Raw genomic sequence first — 22,271 nt, forward strand, 5'->3', positions numbered from 1 at the left:
TGATATCTTAGGAAGCGAATATTTGTGTTCTCTGGAGATTTCGTTGGAAAAGAATTTTTTGCCTCTGGGGTAATATCGTTGGAAGAAAATTTTTTGTGTTCTCCGGTTTTTTCGATGGAAGCAAATTTTTGAAGTAGGGTGTCATTTCGTTGGAAGCGTGTTTTCTGTGCTCTGGAGTCATTTCGTTTGAAGCGAATTTTTTGTGCTCTGAGGTGATTTCGTTGGAAGCAAATATTTGTGTTCTCACGAGATTTCGTTGCAAGCGAATTTTTTGTGTTCTGGGGTGATTTCCATGGTAGCAAATTTTTGAGGTATGGGGTCATTTCGTTGGAAGCGTGTTTTCTGTGCCCTGGAGTCATTTCGTTGGAAGCGAATTTTTTGTGCTCTGAATTGATATCGTTGGAAGCGAACTTTTTGTGCTCTGGGATGTTTTCTTTGGAAGTGAATATTTGTATTCTCAGGAGATTTCATTGTAAGCGAATTTTTTGTGTTCTGGGGTAATTTCGTTGGAAGAGAAATTTTTGTGTTCTCAGGATTTTTCGATGGAAGCAAATTTTTGAAATAGGCGATCATTTCGTTGGAAGCGTGTTTTCTGTGCTCTGGGGTGATTTGGTTGGAAGCGAATATTTGTGTTCTCAGGAGATTTCGTTGGAAAAGAATTTTTTGTGTTCTGGGGTAATTTCGTTGGATGCGAATTTTTTATGCTCTGGGGTTATTTCGTTGGAAGCGAATATTTGTGTTCTCAGGAGATTTCGTTGCAAGCGAATTTTTTGCGTTTTGTTGTAATTTCGTTGGAAGCGAATTTTTGGTGTTCTCAGGTGATTTCAATGGAAACATATTTTTGAAGTAGGGTGTCATTTCGTTGGAAGCGTGTTTTCTGTGCCCTGGAGTCATTTCGTTGGAAGCGAATTTTTTGTGCTCTGAGTTGATTTCTTTGGAAGCGAATTTTTTGTGTTCTCCGGTGATTTCGTTGAAAGGGAATTTTTTGTGTTGTAGGGTGATTTCGTTGTAAGCGAAGTTTTCGTGCTCTGGGATGCTTTCTTTGGAAGCGAATATTTGTGTTCTCAAGGGATTTCAATGGAAGCGAATTTTTTGTGTTCTGGGGTAATTTCGTTATAAGTGAATTTTTTGTGTCTCGGGTGATTTCGATGGAAGCAAATCTTTGAAATATGGGGTCATTTCGTTGGAAGCGTGTTTTCTGTGCTCTGGAGTCATTTCTTTGGAAACGAATTTTTTGTGTTCTGGGTTGATTTGGTTGGAAGCGAATTTTTTGTGTTCTCGGGTGATTTCGTTGAAAGCGAATTTTTTATGTTCTACTGTGATTTCGTTGGAAGTGAACTTTTTGTGTTCTGGGGTCCTTTCATTGGAAGTGTGTTTTCTGTGCTCTGGAGTCATTTCATTGGAAGTGAATTTTTTGTGCTCTGGGGTGATTTTGTTGGAAGCGAATTTGTTGTGTTCTCAGGTGATTTCCTTTAAAGCTAATTTTTTGTGTTCGGGATAATTTCGTTGGAAGCAAATATTTTGTGTTCTCGGGTAATTTCGTTGAAAGCAAAATTTTTGTGCTCTGGATGATTCCTTTGGAAGCGAATATTGGAGTTATCAGGAGATTTCTTTGGAAGCAAATTTTTTGTGTTCTGGGTTAATTTCTTTGGAAGCGAATTTTTTGTGTTCTTGGGTGATTTCGTTGGAAGCGAATTTTTTGTGTTCTTGGGTGATTTCGTTGAAAGGGAATTTTGTGTTCTAGGGTGATTTCATTGGAAGCAATATTTTCTACTCTGGGATGATACCTTTGGAAGCGAATGCTTGTGTTCTCAGGAGATTTTGTTGGAAAAGAATTTTTTGTATTCTTGGGTAATATTGTTGGAAGAGAATTTTTTGTGTTCTCCGTTTTTTTCGATGGAAGCAAATTTTTGAAGTAGGGGGTCATTTCGTTAGAAGTGTGTTTTCTGTGCTCTGGAGTCATTTCGTTGGAAGCGAATTTTTGTGCTCTGGGGTTTTTTTCGTTGCAAGTGAATATTTGTGTTCTTAGGAGATTTCGTTGCAAGCGATTTTTTTGTGTTCTGAGGTGATTTCGTTGGGAGCAAATTTTTTGTTTTCTAGGATGATTTTTTGGAACCGAATTTTTTTTTCTCTGGGATGATTTCTATGGAAGCAAATATTTGTGTTATTAGGAGATTTCGTTGTAAAAGAATTTTTTGTGTTCTGGGGTAATATCGTTAGAAGCGAATTTTTTGTGTTCTTGGGTGATTTCGATGGAAGGAAATTTTTGAAATATGGGGTCCTTTCGTTGGATGTTTGTTTTCTGTGCTCTGGAGTTATTTCGTTGGAAGCGAATTTTTTGTGTTCTGTGGTAATTTTGTTGGATGCGAATATAGGTGTTCTCAGAAAATTTCGTTGCAAGCGAATTTTATGTGTTCTGGGGTAATTTCGTTAGAAGCAAATTTTTTGTGTTCTCGGTTGATTTCGATGAAAGCAAATTTTTGAAGTATGGGGTCATTTCGTTGGAAGCATGTTTTCTGTGCTATGGAGTCATTTCGTTGGAAGCAAATTTTTTTTGCTCTGGGGTGATTTCATTGGAGGCGAATTTTTTGTGTTCTCGGGTGATTTCGATTGAAGCAAATTTTTGAAGTATGGGGTCTTTTCGTTGGAAGCGGTTTTCTGTGCTGTGGAGTCATTTCGTTGGAAGCGAATTTTTTGTGCTCTGGGTTAATTTCCACGCATCCAAGGAAATGACCCCAGAACACAAAAAATTCCCTTCAAACTAAATCACCCTGAAACATAAAAAAAATCGCTTCCATCGAAATCACCACAGAAGACAAAAAATTAGCTCCGAACCAAAACACCCCTGAACACAAAAAATTCGCTTCCAACAAAAATACCCCAGAACACAAAAAATTCGCTTCAAACGAAATCACCCTAGAACATAAAAAAATCCCTTCCATCGAAATCACCACAGAAGACAAAATACTCGCTTCCATCGAAATCACCCCAGAGCACAAAAAATTCGCTTCCAACGAAATGACTCCAGAGCACAGAAAACACGCTTCCAACGAAATGACCCACTACTTCAAAAATTTCTTTTCATCGAAAAAACCAGAGAACACAAAAAATTCTCTTCCAACGATATTACCCCAGAAGACAAAAAATTCTTTTCGAACGAAATCTCCGGAGAACACAAATATTCGCTTCCAAAGATATCATCACAGAGCACAAAAAATTCGATTCCATCGAAATCACCCTAGAACACAAACATTCCCTTTCAATGAAATCACCCGAGAACACAAAAAATTCCCTTCCAACGAAATCACCCAGAGCACAAAAAATTCGCGTCCAAAGAAATGACTCCAGAGCACAGAAAACACGCTTCCAATGAAATGACCCCAGAACACAAAAAATTCCCTTCCAACGAAATCACCCTAGAACATAAAAAACTCGCTTCCATCGAAATCACCATAGAAGACAAAAAATTCGCTTCCAAAGAAATCACCCTAGAACATAAAAAATTCGCTTTCAACGAAATCACCGGAGAACACAAAAAATTCACTTCCAAAAAATCACCCCAGAACACAAAAAATTCGCTTTCACTGAAATGACTCCAGAGCACAAAAAACACGCTTCCAACGAAATGACCCCATACTTCAAAAATTTGCTTCCATCGAAATCACACGAGAACACAAAAAATTCGCTTCCAAAGAAATCACCCCAGAGCACAAAAAATTCCCTTTCAACAAAATCACCCCAGAAGACAAAAATTTCACTTGCATCGAAATCTCCTGAGAACACAAATATTCGCTTCCAACAAAATCACCGCAGAGCACAAAAAATTCGCTTCTAATGAAATGACTCCACAGCACAGAAAACACGCATCCAAGGAAATGACCACAAAACACAAAAAATTCCCTTCAAACGAAATCACCATGAAACATAAAAAAAATCGCTTCCATCGAAATCACCACAGAAGACAAAAAATTCGCTCCGAACCAAATCACCCCTGAACACAAAAAATTCGCTTTCAACGAACTCACCCGAGAACACAAAAAATTCGCTTCCAACGAAAATACCGGAGAACACAAAACATTAGCTTTCAATGAAATGACTCCAGAGCACAGAAAACATGCTTCCAACAAAATGATCAGATACTTCAAAAATTTGCTTCCATCGAAATCACACGAGAACACAAAAAATTTGCTTCCAAAGAAATTAACCCAGAAAACAAAAAATTCTTTTCAAGGAAATCTCCTGAGAACACAAATATTCGCTTCCAAAGATATCATCCCAGAGCACAAAAAATTCGCTTCCAACGAAATCACAACAAAGCACAAAAAATTCGCTGCTTACGAAATCACCCTAAAACACAAAAAAATTGCTTTCAACCAAATCACCCGAGAACACAATAAATTCACTTCCAAGGAAATCGCCCCAGAGCACAAAAATTCCCTTCCAACGAAACGACTAAAGAGGACAGAAAACACGCTTCTAACAAAGCCCTGCAGAACACAAAAAATCGCTTCCAACAAAATCACCCGGGAACACAAACATTCGCTTCCAACGAAATCACCCCAGAGCACAAAAAATTCGCTTCCAAAGAAATCACCCTAGAACATAAAAAATTCGCTTCCATCAAAATCACCCCAGAACAAAAAAATTTGCTTCCAAAGAAATTACCCCAGAACACAAAAATTCCCTTTCAACGAAATCACCCTAGAACACAAAAAATTCTCTTTCAACGAAATCAACCGAGAACACAAAAAATTGGCTTCCAAGTTAATTACAACAGAATACAAAAAATTCGCTTCCAAAGAAATCATCCCAGAACACAAAAAATTCGCTTCCAAAAATATTACCCCAGAACACAAAAAATTTGATTCCAACAAAATTACCCCAGAACACAAAAAAATTCGCTTCCAAAGAAATTACCCCAGAACACAAGAAATTCGCTTCCAACGAAATCACCCCAGAACCCCAAAAATTTGCTTCCAACGAAATGACTCCAGAGCACAGAAAACACGCTTCCAACGAAATGACCCCCTACTTCAAAAATTTGCTTACATCGAAAAAACTGAAGAACACAAAAAAATTCTCTTCCAACGATATTACCCAAGAAGACAAAAATTCTTTTCCAAAGAAGTCTCCTGAGAACACAAATATTCATTTCCAACGAAATCACCCCAGAGCACAAAAACTTGGCTTCCAAACAAATGACTCCAGAGCACAGAAAACATGCTTCCAATGAAATGACCCCAGAACACAAAAAATTCACTTCCAAAAAATCACCCCAGAACACAAAAAATTCGCTTTCACTGAAATGACTCCAGAGCACAAAAAACACGCTTCCAACGAAATGACCCCATACTTCAAAAATTTGATTCCAACGAAATCACCCGAGAACACAAAAAATTTGCCTCCAAAGAAATCACCCCAGAGCACAAAAAATTCCCTTTCAACTAAATCACCCGAGAACAAAAAAATTCGCTTCCAACAAAATCACACCAGAGCACAAAAAATTCCATTTCGACGAAATCATTATAGAACACAAAAATTCCCCATCAACGAAAACACCCGAGAACACAAAAAATTCTCTTCCAACAAAATCACCCCAGAAGACAAAAATTTCGCTTGCATCGAAATCTCCTGAGAACACAAATATTCGCTTCCAACAAAATCACCGCAGAGCACAAAAAATTCGCTTCCAACGAAATGACTCCAGAGCACAGAAAACACGCATCCAAGGAAATGACCCCAGAACACAAAAAATTCCCTTCAAACGAAATCACCATGAAACATAAAAAAAATCGCTTCCATCGAAATCACCACAGAAGGCAAAAAATTCGCTCCGAACCAAATCACCAATGAACACAAAAAATTCGCTTTCAACGAACTCACCCGAGAACACACAAAATTCGCTTCCAACGAAAATACCGGAGAAGACAAAAAATTAGCTTTCAATGAAATGACTCAAGAACAAAAAAATTTGCTTCCAAAGAAATTACCCCAGAACACAAAAATTCGCTTCCAACGAAATCACCCCAAAACACAAAAATTCGCTTCCAAAGAAAACACCCTAGAACACAAAAATTTCGCTTCCAACTAAATCACCCCAGAGAACAAAAAATTCACTTCCAACGAAATGTCTCTAGAGCACAGAAAACACGCTTCCAATGAAATGACCCCATATTTCAAAAATTTGCTTCCAACGATATCACCCGAGTACACAAAAAATTCGCCTCCAACGAAATCACCCCAGAACACAAAAAAATTCCCTTTCAACAAAATCACCCGAGAACAAAAATATTGGCTTCCAATGAAATTACCCCAGGACAGAAAAAAATTGCTTCCATCGAAATCACCCCAGAACACAAAAAATTCACTTCCAAAGAAATTACCCCAGAACACAAAAATTCCCTTTCAACGAAATCACCCTAGAACACAAAAAATTCTCTTTCAACGAAATCAACCGAGAACACAAAAAATTGGCTTCCAAGTTAATTACAACAGAATACAAAAAATTCGCTTCCAACGAAATCATCCCAGAACAGAAAAATTTGCTTCCAAAGAAATCACCCCAAAACACAAAAATTCCCTTTCAACGAAATCACCCTAGAACACAAAAAATTCTCTTTCAACGAAATCAACCGAGAACACAAAAAATTGGCTTCCAAGTTAATTACAACAAAATACAAAAAATTCGCTTCCAACGAAATCATCCCAGAACACAAAAAATTTGCTTCCAAAGAAATCACCACAGAACACAAAAATTTCCATTCCATCGAAATGAATCCAGAACAGAGAAAACAGGCTTCCAACGAAATCATCCCAGAACACAAAAAATTCGCTTCCAACAATATTACCCCAGAACACAAAAAATTTGATTCCAACAAAATTACCCCAGAACACAAAAAAATTCGCTTCCAAAGAAATTACCCCAGAACACAAGAAATTCGCTTCCAACGAAGTCACCCCAGAACCCCAAAAATTTGCTCCCAACGAAATGACTCCAGAGCACAGAAAACATGCTTCCAACGAAATGACCCCCACTTCAAAAATTTGCTTACATCGAAAAAACCGAAGAACACAAAAAAATTCTCTTCCAAAGATATTACCCAAGAAGACAAAAAATTCTTTTCCAACGAAGTCTCCTGAGAACACAAATATTCATTTCCAACGAAATCACCCCAGAGCACAAAAACTTGGCTTCCAAACAAATGACTCCAGAGCACAGAAAACACGCTTAGAACGAAATGACCCCCTACTTCAAAAATTTGCTTCCATCGAAATCACCCGAGAACACAAAAAATTCGCTTCCAAAGAAATTACCCCAGAACACAAAAAATTCGCTGCCAACGACATCATTGTAGAACACAAAAAATTCGCTTTCAACGAAATCACCCGAGAATACAAAAAAATTGCTTCCAACGTAATTACCTCAGAACACAAAAAATTCGCTTCCGACAAAATCACCTGGGAACACAAACATTCGCTTCTAACGAAATCACCCGAAAGCACAAAAAATTCGCTTCCAAAGAAATCACCCTAGAACATAAATAATTATCTTCCATCGAAATCACCACAGAACCAAAAAATTTGCTTCCAAAAAATTACCCAGAACACAAAAATTCGCTTCCAATGAAACCGCCCTACAACACAAAAAATTTGCTTCCAAAGAAATCACCCTAAAACACAAAAATTTCGCATCCAACGAAATGACTCCAGAACACTGAAAACACAATTCCAACGAAATCACCCCAGAACACAAAAAATTCGCTTCCAACGAAATCACCCCCGAGCACAAAAAATTTGCTTCCAACAAAATTAACCCAGAACACAAAAAAATTCGCTTCCTTAGAAATTACCCCAGAAGACAAGAAAGTCGCTTCCAACGAAATCACCCCAGAGCACAAATTATTCGCTTCCAAAGAAATGACCCCATACTTCAAAAATTTGCTTCCATCGAAATCACATAAGAACACAAAAAATTCGCTTCCAACGAAATTACCCTAGAGCACAAAAAATTCGCTTCCAACGAAATTACCACAGAACACAAAAAATTCGCAGCCAACGAAATGACCCCAGAATCCCAAAAATTTGCTTCCAACGAAATGACTCCAGAGCAAAGAAAACACGCTTCCAACGAAATGAACCCCTACTTCAAAAATTTGCTTCCATCGAAAAAAATGGAGAACACAAAAAATTCGCTTCCAACAAAATTACTCAGGAACACAAATACTCGCTTCCAACGAAATGACGCCAGAGCACAAAAAATTCGCTTGCAACGAAATCCCCCGAGAACATAAAAAATTCGCTTGCAATGAAAAGACTCTAGAGCACAGAAAACATGCTTCCAACGAAATGACCCCCTACTTCAAAAATTCGCTTCCATCGAAATCAACCGAGAACACAAAAAATTCGTTTCCAACGAAATTACGCAAGAACACAAGAAATTCGCTTAAAACGAAATCACCCCAAAGCAAAAAATTCGCTTCCAACGAAATCCCCCTAGAATATAAAAAATTCGCTTCCATCGAAAACACCCGAGAACACAAAAAATTCGCTTCCAAAGAAATTACCCCAGAAGTCAAGAAATTCGCTTCCAACAAAATCAAACCAAAGCACAAAAAATTCGCTTCCAACGAAATAACCCTAAAACACAAAAAATTTGATTTCAATCAAATCACCCGAATACACAATAAATTCACTTCCAAAGAAATCACCCCAGAGCAAAAAAAATTCCCTTCCAACAAAATCACTCGAGAACACAAATATAGACTTCCAAAGAAATGACCCCAGAACACAAAAAATTCGCTTCCAAAGAAATCACCCCAGAACACAAAAAATTCGCTCCCAACGCAATGACTCCAGAGCACAGAAAACACGCTTTCAACAAAATGACCCCCTACTTGAAAAATTTGCTTCCATCGAAATCACCCGAGAACACAAAAATTTCGCTTCCAAAGAAATTACCCCAGAACACAAAAAATTCGCTTCCAAAGAAATCACCCTAGAAAATAAAAAATTATCTTCCATCGAAATCACCCCAGAACAAAAAAATTTACTTCCAAAAAATTACCCCAGAATACAAAAATTTGCTTCCAACGAAACCTCCCCAGAACACAAAAAATTTGCTTCCAAAGAAATCACCCTAGAACACAAAAATTTCGCATCCACCGAAATGACTCCAGAACACTGAAAACATGATTCCAACGAAATCACCCCAGAACACAAAAAATTCGCTTCCAACGAAATCACCACCGAGCACAAAAAATTTGCTTCCAACAAAATTAACCCAGAACACAAAAAAATTTGCTTCCTTAGAAATTACCCCAGAAGACAAGAAATTCGCTTCCAACGAAATCACTCCAGAGCACAAATTATTCGCTTCCAAAGAAATGACCCCATACTTCAAAAATTTGCTTCCATCGAAATCACATAAGAACACAAAAAATTCGCTTCCAACGAAATTACCCCAGAACACAAAAAAATCGCTTCCAACGAAATGACCCAAGAATCCCAAAAAATTGCTTCCAATGAAATGACTCCAGAGCACAGAAAACCCGCTTCCAACGAAATGACCCCCTACTTCAAAAATTTGCTTTCATCGAGAAAAATGGAGAACACAAAAAATTCGCTTCCAAAAAAAATCACCTGGAAACACAAACATTCGCTTCCAACAAAATCACCCCAGAAAAAAAAATTTGCTTCCAAAGAAATTACCCCAGAACACAAAAATTCGCTTCCAACGAAATCACCCCAGAACAGAAAAAATTCGCTTCCAAAGAAATCACCCTAGAACACAAAAATTTCTCTTCCAAAGAAATGACTCCATAACACTGAAAACACGCTTCCAACGAAATCACCACAGAACACAAAAAATTCTCTTCCAAGGAAATTACCCCAGAACACAAAAAATTCGCTTCCAACGAAATCAATCCAGAAAACAAAAAAATTTCCTTCCATCGAAATCACCTGAGAACAGAAAAAATTCGCTTCAATCGAAATCACCAGAGAACACAGAAAAATTCAATTCCAACAAAATTACCCCAGAACACAAGAAAATCGCTTCCAACGAAATGACCCCATACTTCAAAACTTTGTTTCCATCGAAATTACCTGAGAACACAAAAAATTCGCTTCCAACGAAATTACCCCAGAAAACAAAAAATTCGCTTCCAACGAAATTACCCCAGAACACAAGAAAATCGCTTCCAATGAAATCACCCCAGAGCACAAAAAATTCGCTTCCAACGAAATCACCCTCGAACACAAAAAAATTCGCTTTCAATGAAATAACCCAAAAAAACCCAAAAAATTCGTTTCCAAATAAATCACCCCAGAGCACAAAAAATTTGCTTCCAACGAAATGACTCCAGTGCACAGAAAACACGCTTCCAAGGAAATGACCCACTACTTCAAAAATTTGCTACCATCGAAAAAAACGGCGAACACAAAAAATTCGCTTCCAACGAAATTACCCCAGAACACAAAAAATTCGCTTGCAACGAAATCTCCTGAGAACACAAATATTCGCTTCCAACGAAATCACCCCAGAGAACAAAAAATTCGCTTCCAACGAAATCACCCCAGAGAACCAAAAATTCGCTTCCAACGAAATGTCTCCAGAGCACAGAAAACACGCTTCTAACGAAATGTCCCCATACTTCAAAATTTTGCTTCCATCGAAATCACCCGAGAACACAAAAAATTCGCTTCCAAAAAAATTACCGGAAACACAAATATTCGCTTCCAACGAAATCACCAGAGAACACAAATATTGCCTTCCATCGAAATCACCCCAGAAGACAAAAAAATTCGCTTCCAAAGAAATTAACCCAGAACACAAAAATTCACTTCCAACGAAATAGCCCCAGAAATCAAAAATTTCGCTTCCAACGAAATTACCACAAAACACAAAAAATTCCCTTCCAACGAAATCACCGGTGAACACAAATATTTGCTTACAAAGAAATCACCGCAGAACACAAAAATTTAGCTTCCAATGACATGACTCCAGAGCACAGAAGACACGCTTCCAAGGAAATTACCGGAAACACAAATATTCGCTTCCAACGAAATCACCAGAGAACACAAATATTGCCTTCCATCGAAATCACCCCAGAACACAAAAAATTTGCTTCCAAGAAATTACCCCAGAACACAAGAAATTTGCTTCCAACAAAATCACCACAAAGCACAAAAAATTTGCATCCAACGAAATCCTCCGAGAACATAAAAAATTCGCTTGCAACGAAACGACTCTAGAGCACAGAAAACATGCTTCCAACCAAATGACCCCCTACTTCAAAAATTTCCTTCCATCAAAAAAACCGGAGAACACAAAAAATTTGCTTCCAACAAAATTACTAAGGAACACAAATATTCGCTTCCAATGAAATCACCACAGAGCACAAAAAATTCGCCTCCAACGAAATCCCCCTAAAACATAAAAAATTCGTTTCCATCGAAATCACCCGAGAACACAAAAAATTCGTTTCCAAAGAAATTACCTCAGAAGTCAAGAAATTCGCTTCCAAAAAATCACACCAAAGTACAAAAAATTCGCTTCCAACGAAATAACCCTAAAACACAAAAAATTCGCTTTTAATCAAATCACCCGAAAACACAATAAATTCGCTTCCAAAGAAATAACCCCAGAGCACAAAAAATTCCCTTCCACCAAAATCACTCGAGAACACAAATATAGACTTCCAATGAAATTACCCCAGAACACATAAAATTTGCTTCCAAAGAAATCACCCCAGAACACAAAATATTCGCTTCCAAAGCAACTATTCCAGAGCACAGAAAACACGCTTCCAACAAAATGACCCCCTACTTGAAAAATTTGCTTCCATCGAAATCACCCGAGAACACAAAAAATTCGCTTCCAAAGAAATTACCCCAGAACACAAAAAATTCGCTGCCAACGACATCATTGTAGAACACAAAAAATTCGCTTTCAATGAAATCACCCGAGAATACAAAAAAATTTGCTTCCAACGTAATTACCTCAGAACACAAAAAATTCGCTTCCTACAAAATCACCCAGGAACACAAACATTTGCTTCTAACGAAATCACCCCAAAGAACAAAAAATTCGCTTCCAAAGAAATCACCCTAGAACATAAAAAATTATCTTCCATCGAAATCACCACAGAACAAAAAAAATTTGCTTCCAAAAAATTACCCCAGAACACACAAATTGGCTTCCAACAAAACCTCCCCAGAAAACAAAAAATTTGCTTCCAAAGAAATCACCCTAGAACACAAAAATTTCGTGTCCAACGAAATGACTCCAGAACACTGAAAACACGCTTCCAAGGAAATCACGCCAGAACACAAAAAATTCGCTTCCAACGAAATCACCCCCGAGCACAAAATATTTGCTTCCAACAAAATTAACCCAGAACACAAAAAAATTCGCTTCCTTAGAAATTACCCCAGAAGACAAGAAATTCGCTTCCAACGAAATCACCCCAGAGCACAAATTATTCCCTTCCAAATAAATAACCCCATACTTCAAAAATTTGCTTCCATCGAAATCACCCGAGAACACAAAAAATTCGCTTCCAACGAAATTACCCCAGAACACAAAAAAATTCGCTTGCTACGTAATGTCCTGAGAACACAAATATTTGTTTCAAACAAAATCAGCCCAGAGCACAAAAAATTCGCTTCCAACGAAATCAATCCAGAAAACAAAAAAATTTCCTTCCATCGAAATCACCTGAGAACAGAAAGAATTCGCTTCAATCGAAATCACCAGAGAACACAGAAAAATTCAATTCCAACGAAATTACCCCAGAACACAAGAAATGCGCTTCCAACGAAATGACCCCATACTTCAAAACTTTGTTTCCATCGAAATCACCCGAGAACAGAAAAAATTCGCTTCCAACGAAATTACCCCAGAACACAAAAAATTCGCTTTCAACGAAATCACACTAGAACACAAAAAATTTGCTTTCAACGAAATCACCTGAGAACACAAAAAATTGCCTTCCAACGAAATCACCCCAGAACAGAAAAAAATCGCTTCCAAAGAAATCACCCTAGAACACAAAAATTTTGCTTCCAACGAAATGACTCCATAACACTGAAAACACGCTTCCAAAGAAATCACCCCAGAACACAAAAAATTCGCTTCCAACGAAATCAATCCAGAAAACAAAAAAATTTCCTTCCATCGAAATCACCTGAGAACAGAAAAAATTCTCTTCAATCTAAATCACCAGAGAACACAGAAAAATTCAATTCCAATGAAATTACCCCAGAACACAAGAAATTCGCTTCCAACGAATAGACCCCATACTTCAAAACTTTGCTTCCCTCGAAATCACCCGAGAACAGAAAAAATTAGCTTCCAACGAAATTACCCCAGACACAAAAAATTCGCTTCCAACGAAATTACCCCAGAACACAAGAAAATCGCTTCCAATGAAATCACCCCAGAGCACTAAAAATTCGCTTCCAACAAAATCACCCTCGAACACAAAAAATTCGCTTTCAATGAAATCACCCAAGAAACAAAAAATTCGCTTCCAAATAAATCACCCCAGAGCACAAAAAATTCGCTTCCCACGAAATGACTCCAGAGCACAGAAAACACGCTTCCAATGAAATGACCCCCTACTTCAAAAATTTGCTTCCATCGAAAAAAACGGCGAACACAAAAAATTCGCTTCCAACGAAATTACCACAGAACACAAATAATTCGCTTGCAACGGAATCTCCTGAGAACACAAATATTCGCTTCCAACGAAAAAACCCCAGAGCACAAAAAATTCGCTTCCAATGAAATCACCCCAGAGAACAAAAAATTCGCTTCCAAAGAAATGTCTCCAGAGCACAGAAAACACGCTTCCAACGAAATGACCCCATACTTCAAAATTTTGCTTCCATCGAAATCACCTGAGAACACAAAAAATTCGCTTCCAACAAAATTACCGGAAACACAAATATTCGCTTCCAACGAAATCACCAGAGAACGCAAATATTGCCTTCCAACGAAATCACCCCAGAAAACAAAAAAATTCGCTTCCAAAGAAATTACCCCAGAACACAAAAATTCACTTCCAACAAAATAGCCCCAGAAATCAAAAATTTCGCTTCCAACGAAATTACCACAAAACACAAAAAATTCGCTTCCAACGAAATCACCGGTGAACACAAATATTTGCTTGCAAAGAAATCACCGCAGAAGACAAAAATTTAGCTTCCAATGACATGACTCCAGAGCACAGAAAACACGCATCCAAGGAAATCACGCCAGAAAACAAAAAAATTCACTTCCAACGAAATTACCCCAGAAGACAAAAAATTCTTTTCCAACGAAATCTCCTGAGAACACAAATATTCGCTTCCAACGAAATCAACCCAGAGCACAAAAATTTAGCTTCCAACGAAATGACTGCAGAGCACAGAAAACATGCTTCCAAGGAAATCACCCCAGAACACAAAAAATTCTCTTCCAACGAAATCAACCCAGAACACAAAAAAATTTGGTTCCATCGAAATCACCCGAGAATACGAAAAGTTCGCTTCCAATGAAATTGCCCCAGAACACAAAAAATTCGCTTCCAATGAAATCACCCCAGAACACAAAAAACTCACTTCCAACGAAATTACTCCAGAGCACAGAAAACATGCTTCCAACGAAATGACCCACTACTTCAAAAATTTGCTTCCATCGAAAAAAATGGAGAACAAAAAACTACGCTTCCAACGAAATTACCTGAGAGCACAAAAAATTCGCTTTCAACGAAATCACCCGAGAACACAAAAAAATGGCTTCCAACATAATTATCCCAGAACAGAAAAAATTTGCTTCCATCCAAATCACAACAGAACACAAAAAATTTGCTTCCAAAGAAATCACCCCAGAACACAAAAATTCGCTTCCAACGAAATCACCCCAGAACAGAAAAAATTCGCTTCCAAAGAAATCACCCTAGGACACAAAAAATTATCTTCCAAGGAAATTACCTCTGAACACAAAAAATTTGCTTCCAACGAAATCAATCCAGAAAACAAAAAAATTTCCTTCCATCGAAATCACCTGAGAACAGAAAAAATTCGCTTCAATCGAAATCACTAGAGAACACAGAATAATTTAATTCCAACGAAATTACACCAGAACACAAGAAATTCGCTTCCAACGAAATGAACCCATACTTCAAAACTTTGTTTTGATTGAAATCACCTGAGAACACAAAAAATTCGCTTCCAACGAAATTCCCCAGAACACAAAAAATTCGCTTCCAACGAAATTACCCCAGAACACAAGAAAATCGCTTCCCATGAAATCACCCCAGAGCACAAAAAATTTGCTTCCAACGAAATCACCCTCGAACACAAAAAATTCGCTTCCAACGAAATCACCCCAGAGCACAAAAAATTTGCTTCCAACGAAATGACTCAGGAGCACAGAACACACGCTTCCAACGAAATGACCCCCTACTTCAAAAATTTGCTTCCATCGAAAAAAACGGCGAACACAAAAAATTCGCTTCCAACAAAATTACCCCAGAACACAAAAAATTGGCTTGCAACGAAATCTCCTGAGAACACAAATATTCGCTTCCAACAAAATCACCCCAGAGAACAAAAAATTCGCTTCCATCGAAATCACCAGAGAACACAAAAAATTCGCTGCCAACGACATCACTGTAGAACACAAAATATTCGCTTTCAATGAAATCACCCGAGAATACAAAAAAAAAATTGCTTCCAATGTAATTACCTCAGAACACAAATAATTCGCTTCCTTCAAAATCACCCGGGAACACAAACATTCGCTTCCAACGAAATCACCCCAAAGCACAAAAAATTCGCTTCCAAAGAAATCACCCTAGAACATAAAAACTTCTTTTCCAATAAAATCACCCAAGACAAATATTGGCTTCCAACTAAATCACCCCAGAGAACAAAAAATTCACTTCCAAAGAAATCACCCAAGAACACAAAAAATTCCCTTACAACGAAATCACGCGAGAACACAAAAAATTCGCGTCAAACGAAATTACCACAGAATAGAGAAAATTTACTTCCAACCAAATCAACGCAGAGCACATAAAATTCCCTTCCAACAAAATCACCGGAGAACACAAATATTGGCTTCCAATAAAATTACCCAGAACAGAAAAAAATTTGCTTCCAAAGAAATCACTCCAGAGCACAAAAAATTCCCTTCCACCAAAATCAACGGAGAACACAAATATTGGCTTCCAACGAAATTACCCCAGAACAGAAAAAATTTGCTTCCAAAGAAATTACCACAGAGCACAAAAAACTCGCTTCCAACGAAATGACTCCAGAGCACAGAAAAAAAACTTCCAATGAAATGACACCCTACTTCAAATATTAGCTTCCATCGAAAAAACAGGAGACAAAAAAAAATCGCTTCCAATGAAATCACCCTAGAACACAAAAAATTTGCTTTCAACGAAATCACTCGAGAAAAAAAATTGGCTTCCAACGTAATTATCCCAGAACAGAAAAAATTTGCTTCCATCCAAATCACAACAAAACACAAAAAAAGTGCTTCCAAAGACATCAGCCCAGAACACAAAAAATTGCTTCCAACGAAATCACCCCAGATCACAAAAAATTAGCTTCCTAAGAAATCACCCAAGATCACAAAAATTTCGCTTCCAACGAAATGACTCCAGAACACAGAAAACACGCTACCAATGAAATAACCCGAGAACACAAAAAATTCGCTACCAAAGAAATGACTCCAGAGCAAAGAAAACATGCTTCCAATGAAATGACCCCCAACTTCAAAAATTTGATTCCATCGAAATCACAGGAGAACACAAAAAATTCGCTTCCAACAAAATTACCCCAGAACACAAAAAATTCGCTTCCAATGAAATCACCCTAGAACACAAAATATTCGCTTTCAACGAAATCACCCGAGAACACAAAATTTGGCTTCCAACGATATTACCCCAGAACAGAAAAAATTTGCTTCCAATGAAATCACTCCAGAACATAAAAAATTCGCTTCCAACGAAATGACTCCAGAGCACAGAAAACATGCTTCTAACAAAATCACCCCATACTTGAAAAAATTTGCTTCCAACGAAATTACCACAGAACAGAAAAAATTTGCTTGCAACGAAATCACCCCAGAGCACAAAAAATTCGCTTCCGAAGTAATCACCCTAGAGAACAAAAAATTCGCTTTCAAAGAAATCACCTCAGAACACAAAAAATTTGCTTCCAAGAATATTACCCAAGAACAGAAAACATTCTATTCTATCGTAATGAACCCGGAGCACAAAAAATTCGTTCCCAACGAAATCACACCAGAACACAAAAAATTCGCTTCCAACGAAATCATCACAGAAGACACAAAATTTGCTTTCAAAGAAATGACTCCAGAGTACAGAAAACAGCTTAAAACGAAATTACCCCATACTTCAAAAAAATTCGCTTCCAACGAAATAGCCCCAGAACACAAAAAATTCTCTTCCAACGAAATCAACCCAGAACACAACATATTCGCTTGCATCAAAATCACAACAGAAATCAAAAAATACGCTTCCAAAGAAATTACCCCGGAACACAAAAATACGCTTCCAACGAAATGACTCCAGAGCACAGAAAACATGCTTCGAACAAAATCACCCTGAAGATAAAAAATTCGCTTCCAATGAAATTACCCAAGAACACAAAACATTAAAGTAAAAAATTTACTTCCAAACAAATCAACCAAGAGCACAAAAAATTCCCTTCCAAAAAAATCAGCCGAGAACACAAATATTGGCTTCCAACGAAATTACCCCAGGACAGAAAAAATTTGCTTCCAAAGAAATCACCACAGAGGACAAAAAATTCACTTTCAACGAAATGACCCTAGAACAAAAAAAATACGCTTTCAACGAAATCACCTGAGAACACAAAAAATTTGCTTCCAAAGAAATTACCAGAGAACAGAAAATATTTGTTTCCAAAGAAATCACCCCAGAACATAAAAAAATCGCTTCGAACGAAATGACTCCAGAGCACAGAAAACACGCTTCTAACGAAATCACCCCATACTTCAAAAAATTTCCTTCCAACGAAACCACCCCAGAGCACAAGAAATTCTCTTCCAACGAAATTACCCCAGAACACAAAAAAATTCGCTTCCAATGAAATTACCCCAGAACACAAGACATAAGCTTCCAAGGAAATCACCCCAAAGCACAAAAAATTCGCTTCCAATGAAATGACGCCCTACTTCAAAAATTTGCTTCCATCGAAAAAACAGGAGAACACATAAAATTCGCTTTCAACGAAATTACCCCAGAACATAAAAAATCGCTTCCATTGAAATCACCACAGAAGACAAAAAAATTTGCTTCCAACCAAATCACCCCGAGCACAAAAAATTCGCTTCCAACGAAATCACCCTAGAACATAAAAAATTCGCTTTCAACGAAATCACCCGACAACACAAAAAAATTGCTTCCAACGAAATTATCCCAGAACACAAAAAAGACGCTTCCAACGAAATGGCCCCCTACGTCAAAAATTTGCTTCCATCGAAAAAACCGAAGAACACAAAAAATTCTCTTCCAACGATATTACCCAAGAAGACAAAAAATTCTTTTCCAACGAAATCTCCTGAGAACACAAATATTCGCTTTGAAAGATATCATTCCAGAGCACGAAAAATTGTTTCCAACGAAATCACCCTAGAACACAAAAATTCCCTTTCAACGAAATTTCCGGAGAACACGAAAAATTGGCTTCCGACGAAATCACCCCAGAACACAAAAAATTCACTTGCAACGAAATCTCCTGAGTACACAAATATTCACTTACAACGAAATCCCCCCAGAGCACAAAAAATTCGCTTCCAACGAAATGACTCCAGAGCACAGAAAATACGCTTCCAACGAAATGACCCCCTACTTCAAAAACTTGCTTCCATCGAAAAAACAGGAGAACACAAAAAATTCTCTTCCAACGATGTTACCCCAGAAGACAAAAAATAATTTTCCAACGAAATCTCCTGAGAACACAAATATTCGCTTCCAAAAATATCATCCCAGAGCACAAAAATTCGCTTCCAACGAAATCACCCTAGAACACCAAAATTCGCTTCCAACGAAATCACCCCAAAACACAATAATTCCCTTTCAACGAAATCAACCGAGAACACAAAAAAATTCGCTTCCAACGAAATCACGCCAGAGCACAAAAAATCGCTTCCAACGAAAATGACTCCAGAGCAAGAAAATACGCTTCCAATTAAATGACCCCAGAACAGGAAGAATTCCCTTCCAATGAAATCACCCTAGAACATAAAAAAATCGGGTCCATGGAAATCACCACAGAAGAAAAAAATTCGCTTCCAACCAAACCACCCCAGAGCACAAAAAATTCGCTTCCAATGAAAACACCCTAGAACATAAAAAATTCGCTTCCAACGAAATTCCCCCAGAACACAAAAAATTCACTTCCAACGAAATGACTCCAGAGCACAGAAAACATGCTTCCAACGAAATGATCCCATACTTCAAAAATTTGCTTCCATCAAAAAAACCGGAGAAAACAAAAAATTCGCTTCCAACCCAATTACCCCAGAACACAAAAAATTCGCTTCCAACGAAATGACTCCAGAGCACAGAAAACACGCTTCCAACGAAATGATCCCATACAACAAAAATTTGCTTCCATCGAAATCACCCGAGAACACAAAAAATTCGCTTGCAACGAAATTATCCCAGAAGACAAACATTCTTTTCCAACGAAATCTCCTGAGAACACAAATATTCGCTAGCAAAGATATCATCCCAGAGCAGAAAAAATTCGCTTCCAACGAAATCACAAGAGAACACAAAAAATTCGCTTCCAACGAAATCACCCCGGAGCACAAAAAATTCACTTCAAACAAAATGACTCCAGAGCACAGAAAACACGCTTCCAACAAAATGACCCCCTACATCAAAAATTTGCTTCCATCGAAAAAACCGGAGAACACAAAATCTTCTATTCCAACGATATTACGCCAGAAGACAAAAAATTCTTTTCCAACGAAATCTCCTGAGAACAAAAATTTCGATTCGAAAGATATCATCCCAGAGCACGAAAAATCCGCTTCCAAGGAAATCACCCTAGAACACAAAAATTCCCTTTCAATGAAATCACCCGAGAACCCCAAAAATTGGCTTCCAACAATTCACCCCAGAACACAAAAAATTCGCTTGCAACGAAATCTCCTGAGTACACAAATATTCACTTACAACGAAATCACCCCAGAGCACAAAAAATTCGCTTCCATCGAAATGACCCCAGAGCACAGAAAACACGCCTCCAAAGAAATGACCCCGTACTACAAAAATTTGCTTCCATCGAAAAAACCAGAGAACACAAAAAATTCTCTTCCAAAGATATTACCCCAGAAGACAAAAATTCTTTTCCAATGAAATCTCCTGAGAACACAATTATTCGCTTCCAAAGATATCATCCCAGAGCACAAAAAATTCGCTTCCAACGAAATCACCCTAGAACACAAAAATTCCCTTTCGACGAAATCACCCGAGAACACAAAATTTTGGTACCAACAAAATCACCCCAGAACACAAAAAATTCGCTTCCACCGAAATCACCCCAGAGCAAAAAAAATTCGCTTTCAACAAAATGACTCCAGAGAACAGAAAATATGCTTCCAATGAAATGAACCCAGAACACAAAGAATTCCCTTCCAACGAAATCACCATAGAACATAAAAAATCTCTTCCATCGAAATCACCACAAAATACAAAAAATTTGCTTCCAACCAAATCACCCCAAAGCACAAAAAATTTGCTGCCAACGAAATCACCCCAGAGCACAAAAAATTCGCTTTCAACAAAATGACTCCAGAGCACAGAAAACACGCTTCCAACGAAATGATCCCATACTTTAAAAATTTGCTTCCTTCGAAATCACGCGAAAACACAAAAAATTCGCTTTCAACAAAATTACCCCAGAAGACAAAATAATCTTTTCCAACAAAATCTCCGTAGAACACAAATATTCGCTTCCAAAAATATCATCCCAGAGCAGAAAAAATTCCTTTTAACGAAATTACACGAGGACACAAAAAATTCGCTTCCAACGAAATGACTCCAGAGCACAGAAAACACGCTTCCAACGAAATGACCCCCTACTTCAAAAATTTGCTTACATCGAAAAAACCGGAGAACACAAAAAATTCTATTCCAACAATATTACCCCAGAAGACAAAAAATTCCTTTCCAAAAAAAATCTCCTGAGAACACAAATATTCACTTCCAAAAATAACCCAGAGTAGAAAAAATTCGCTTCAAACGAAATCACCTGAGAACACAAAAAATTCGCTTCCAACGAAATCACCCCAGAGCACAAAAAATTCGCTTTGAACAAAATGACTCCAGAGCACAGAAAACACGCTTCCAACAAAATGACCCACTACTTCAAAAATTTGCTTCAATCGAAAAACCCGGCGAACACAAAAAATTCTCTTCCAACGATATTACCCCAGAAGACAAAAAATTCTTTTCCAACGAAATCTCCTGAGAACACAAATATCCGCTTCCAAGGAAATCACCCCAGAGCACAAAAAATTTGCTTCCAACGAAATGACGCCAGAGCACAGAAAACACGCTTCCACCAAAATGACCCCCTAATTCAAAAATTTGCTTCCATCGAAAAAACCGGAGAGCACAAAAAATTTTCTTCCAAAGATATTACTCCAGAAGACAAAAAATTCTTTTCCAATGAAATCTCTTGAGAACACAAATATTTGCTTCCAAAGATATCATCCCAGAGCACAAAAAATTCACTTCCAACGAAATCACCGTAGAACACAAAAATTCCCTTTCAACGAAATCACCCGAGAATACAAAAAATTCACTTCCAACGAAATCACCCCAAAACAAAAAAATTTGGCTCGCAACGAAATCTCCTGAGAACACAAATACTTGCTTCCAACGAAATCATCCCAAAGCAGAAAAAATTCTCTTCCAACGAAATGACTCCAGAGCACATAAAACACGCTTCCAAAGAAATGACCCCCTACTACAAAAATTTGCTTCCATCGAAAAAACTGGAGAACACAAAAAATTCTCTTCCAATGATATTACCCCAGAAGACAAAAACTTCTTTTCCAACGAAATCTCCTGAGAACACAAATATTCACTTCCAAAGATATCATCCCAGAGCACAAAAAATTAGCTTCCAATGAAATCACCCTAGAACACAAAAATTCCCTTTCAACGAAATCACCCGAGAACACAAAAAATTCGCTTCCAACGAAATCA

This window comes from Meriones unguiculatus, chromosome 5, assembly GCF_030254825.1.
Source record: "Meriones unguiculatus strain TT.TT164.6M chromosome 5, Bangor_MerUng_6.1, whole genome shotgun sequence".
NCBI classification, from domain to species: Eukaryota; Metazoa; Chordata; class Mammalia; order Rodentia; family Muridae; genus Meriones; species Meriones unguiculatus.